Genomic DNA, 5,150 nt, shown 5'->3' on the forward strand with positions numbered 1-5,150 from the left:
AGAAAGAAGAAATAAAAGAGAAGTTTCAGAAACAGAAAAGAATTCTGATAGATGAACTATGTAGAATTGATGAGAGACTTCAATCATTTGGACATCTGCTAGAACTTCCTATGAAGAGCTGAGATGATCACTTCTTGATTTGTTTTAACAATACTTTCATTCTTTACAAGAAGAAAGACTCAACTAATTTACAAAATGGGACTATTATCTCAGGTGGAAATGATAGTAGAAGGAGACCTTCTTATCTTAGAAGATATGCAATAGAAGAAAGGAAAATGAAGGATGATATCTATCTATCTATCTATCTTTCTATCTCCTGTAATATGGAAAAAAGCATATTTCAAAAAATCCAGGGGGGAATAGTTACAACCACATAAACTAAAATTCCAAAAAGGAAATCAACTTAGGAGAGATGGGAACTTCTCAGAAATTAAAATTTGAAGAAACACAAACAAACAATTATTATGCTATGGAGAGAAGGATATCATCTGAGGAGACCAATGTAGATACATAGGCAATTCATGATCCTACTTAAATTTCAAAAGGATATATGAATATATGCCTATGCACACATAAATATGTATGTGATTATGTACACATATATAATGTATATATGTACATATATACATATATATATATAAAATGGAAGAGCAAGAAAAATATTTACAGCATTAATTTTGTTTGCAGTAGCAACGAACTGGTAACAATCATGCTCATTAGTAGGGGAATGATTGAATGAATTGTACATTGATATTTTTAGAACATTATTGTGATTTATGAAATGATAAATATTAAAAATTTAGATGAACTGAGGAAGATTTGTATAAACTGATGCAAAGCCAAGTAAATAGAACCCAAAGAACAGTTTACACAATGACAACATGTTTAAGGGAAACATTGAAAGATATTAGAAACCTGATCAGTGTATTGATTGGTGATGACTTCAGAGAACTGATTGTGAAGCAAGCCTCCCTCCTCTATTATAACATGAGATATATGTTACATTATTAAAGCATTAATTTATTCTCTTTAATTGTAAATCTTTGTTACAAGGAATCTTTTGGGAGAGAAAGGGAATGATTGGGAAATGATTAGAAAGAGCAAAAAATATTATATAAACAAAGAAGGAAGTTGCTTTTATTGTATGGATTGATTCATCACAGATATAGAATGCAGCTCTGCTTCAGGTACTGATTTATTCACATCAGGGAAAACCTTCAGATTTATATTAACATTTCTTCATTAGGAAGCTTTCATTAATCATGAAGATATAATTAACACCCAACAAAACCCTAGCCCGTAGTGTGAATTTTTTTTTTGTTTGAGTCCACATAAGATATTGCAATCTATGATTTGATGTATACCTAAAAGAATCTTGTCCGAAAGATTAATAATAATTGTTGTAACACTTCATAAAATAATTTAAATTTTATAAAGCACTTTCCTTTCAGTACTCCCTTGAAGTAGGCTGTATAAGCATTGATGATGATGATGATGATGATGATGATGATGATGATGATGGTGATAATACTATTAGTGTTATTGCTCAGTTGTTCAGTTGTGTTACCCCTTTTTTCTTTTGCCTTCAATCTTTCCTCAAATCAGGGTCTTTTCCAATGAGTTATGTCTCTCTATTACATGGCCAAATGTTCATATTCAAACTTGACCTTCCAGTTAATAGTCTGAATTAATTTATTTGAGTATGAATTGATTTGAACTTCTTGCTGTCCAAAGGAATCTCAAAAGTTTTCTCAAGCACCACAATTCAGAAGTGTTGATTCTGCAACTAATAGCTAACAATTTGTATAGTGCTTCTTATATGTCAAGCGCTAAGCGCTTTACAATAAATATCTCATTTGATTTTTACAAGAACCCTGGGAAATAGGTACTATTATTATCTCCATTTTACAGATGAGAAAACTGAGGAAGACAGTGATGACATGACTTGTCCAGAATTACCCATCTTAGGTGTCTGAGGTTAGATTTGAATCTAATCTAATTCCATCTACAAATTTGAATTCATATCTTCCTGACTCCAGGTTCAGTGCTTTATCCATCAGGGCACCTAGTTGCCTCCAGAATCTGCATTCTCCTGCAGATGTTACAGAAGAAGAAATTGAGATGTTTAAGTGGTTACATAATTTGCCCAGGATTACATAATTGATAATAGGTAGAGCTAGGTCTCCTGAGTCTTAAAAAAATTCTTTCCAGTAGCTAAATTTGATGAAGAATTTAAGTCCATTGGGAAGATAGTGCAGTGAGGTGGCACAGTGGATAGAGTCCTGAGCTGGAAACTAGGAAAACTCATTTTCATATCTAGCCTCAGATACTTACTAGCTATGTGATCCTGAGCAAGTCACTGAACTCTTTTTTCCTCAGTTCCCTCATTTGTAAAATGAGCTGGAGAAGGAAATGGCAAATCAGTCTATTATCCTTGTCAAGAAAACCCCAAATGGGGTCATGAAGAGTCAAACATGACTGTACCAATGAAACAGTCAGTGAACATGAGAATCATTGAATCGTAGATCTAGAACCAGAAGGGCCTCATTATAATATTTTTTTTTAAGATTATTGAAATGAAGAGATTGCATGAGTTGCTTAATGGGCAGTAAATATTAGAAATAGGATTTGAACTCATATCATCAGGCTGGAAAGCCATTGTTCTTTGACTTTTAAAATGATTTATCAAGTATGCCATTGCTGATGGGGTGCAGGTGTGAACCAGTCCAAGTGTAGCTGGCTATTACCTTTCTGAGCATTTATAACCAGTCATTTCAGCTCTTTTTTCAACCTCCCCTTTCCTTAACCTGGAGTTCTTGTGGCTTACTCATTCTCAGCGTTCCAGGTTCTGTTTGGGGCCCTGTACATGTGAGTGCTAATTTCATAGTTTGGTTGGGAATATATAGGGAATGCAGTTGCTGCAGTTCTTCCTCAATAGGGATTTTATGAACCCTAATGATTCCAGACATTTCATTGCTGTGGTAATCATTCACATACGGAAATACAACACCATCCTTCTTTGAGAGTATGAGACAGATGGATATTGTAAAGCTGAATTTGGTCATTGGGTCAAATTCCAAATAGACTTTGAAACTGAAGGGATGAATTGAAAAGACTGGCATGGATTTGAGATTCTATGGAGTTGGTTCAGAAAATAGTGCTCTACAAGTTTTGCTGATGAAATATTATTGTTCTCTGGAAAAATGATGATCAGAATGCTCTCAGGAAAAAAGAAATTGGAAAGTCTTTCATGAACAAAGTAAAATATATTGGATACAAAGTACTAGCAATGTGAAAGGATGACCTGCTGTAAACGACTGTTATTCTCAATAGTACAACCATCCACTTCTCTGAAGAACTTATGAAGAAAAATATTATCCATACCCAGAGAAGGAACTGATCAAGTTTGAATACTTTGATTTTTCACTTTATTTCTCTCTTTATTTTTAACTTAATTTTTCTTGAGGGTTTTTATTTTCATTAAGGTGGGAAATCTATGTTTTCTTTCACAACTTGATTGTTATGGAAATGTTTTGGATAACTTCACATGTGGTTTCTTAATTGTGGATGGGGATAAGGGAGAGAATCTAGAACTCAAAAATCTTAAAAACAAATGTAAAAAATGTGTTTTGAATGTAACTGGGGAAAATATTAAATAAATAAATTTAAAAAATAAAATAGTGATTCATTTTGATCAGTAGATTGAAAATATCTGCTAGATTGAATTTTTTGATAAGGGCCACTATTGTGATACTGGACACTTAAGTTCTCTGGGCCTTAGTTACTTAATCTCTAAAGGAGAGAGAGTTCAGATGAATTCTAAGACTCTTTAGAATTAGATGATGTGTGATTCTGTGATTTGTTTGATATCACTCCTGCAAGTCTTATGTAATTAATATACTTTTCTGATCAAAGTGTGTCTTGGTTGTTCTTCAGTTTGAAGTTCAATTAAATTCCATTCTATTTATTTCAATAAACATTTATTAAACATGCATGCTTAATATATTTATTTCATTTTAATTTATAATCAACTTCAATAAACATGTGTGTATAAAGTTCTGTGCTCAGCACTGGAAATACAAAGATAGGAAATATTAACATAACCTTTGCCCTCAAGGAACTTATAATTAGATTTTATACTATATAGAATTCATTAGAAAGACATTATAGGGTGCCAGGCACTGGGGATAGGGACAAAAATCAAACATTCCCTGTCCTCAAACAGTTTCTGGAGAGAAAATAAGTACATATATAAGTGAAATATTCAGCATAAATACGGGGTGGTTTTGGGGAGGAGAGAACCAACTTACCGGCTAGAGGAATCAGAACAAGCTCCATGTAGGAGGAAGCATTTGAGCTAGTCAAATTGAGTTGTTTTACTGTTGGAGATGAGGATGGTGGGCATTACAGGTATGAAATGGGGAAAAAACCATCGGAGACAGGCTGCTATGTATAAGGAACAGTAAGACCACTCAATATGACTAGTCCTTAGAATGAGTAAAGGGGAATAATATGTAATAAATAAACTTTGGAAGTTAAGTTGGAACCAGGGTTTTGTCAAGAAGGACTTTAGATACCTCACAGAAATAAGACAATGGATAAAACATTGTTAGATCATTAAAATCATAGATTTAAAGCTAGAAAGGACCTCAGATGCTACCAATGCTAACTCCATCTTTTTACAGATGAGAAAACTGAGGGCCAAAGAAATTAAATGGCTTACCTAAGATTACATCATGTGGAGTAAGTTCTTCCCTAAAAAGAAGTATTCTTTGAAGGTGGAGTTTGTTCTCCCCAAATTTTCAGGATACTTCTGAGATGATTAGATATTTTCTGCAAATGTCAAAAAGCAAGTTTGGGAGTCACCTTCAGAGACAAAGGTTAAAACCTCCACCTGCACTAAAGGATGGTAAATTCATTTTTGTTTTTCATAAGCATTCAGTAAATGCTCTTCTTCACTTAAATCAAGTGCATAGCCCAAGGCTGATCACTATGGAAGTGCTTTTCAAAGCCTCAGTGCAGAAAGGCTTTTGACTGAAAGTTAACTTTACATTAGGAGAACTCACAGGACTCTATCTTCCTCTGGGAATAAACAGATTCTGTTTTCTTAAAAGTAATGTAACATACATTCTCAGTCTCTTTGTATGCAT

The sequence above is a fragment of the Sminthopsis crassicaudata genome, chromosome 1, assembly GCF_048593235.1.
Source record: "Sminthopsis crassicaudata isolate SCR6 chromosome 1, ASM4859323v1, whole genome shotgun sequence".
NCBI classification, from domain to species: Eukaryota; Metazoa; Chordata; class Mammalia; order Dasyuromorphia; family Dasyuridae; genus Sminthopsis; species Sminthopsis crassicaudata.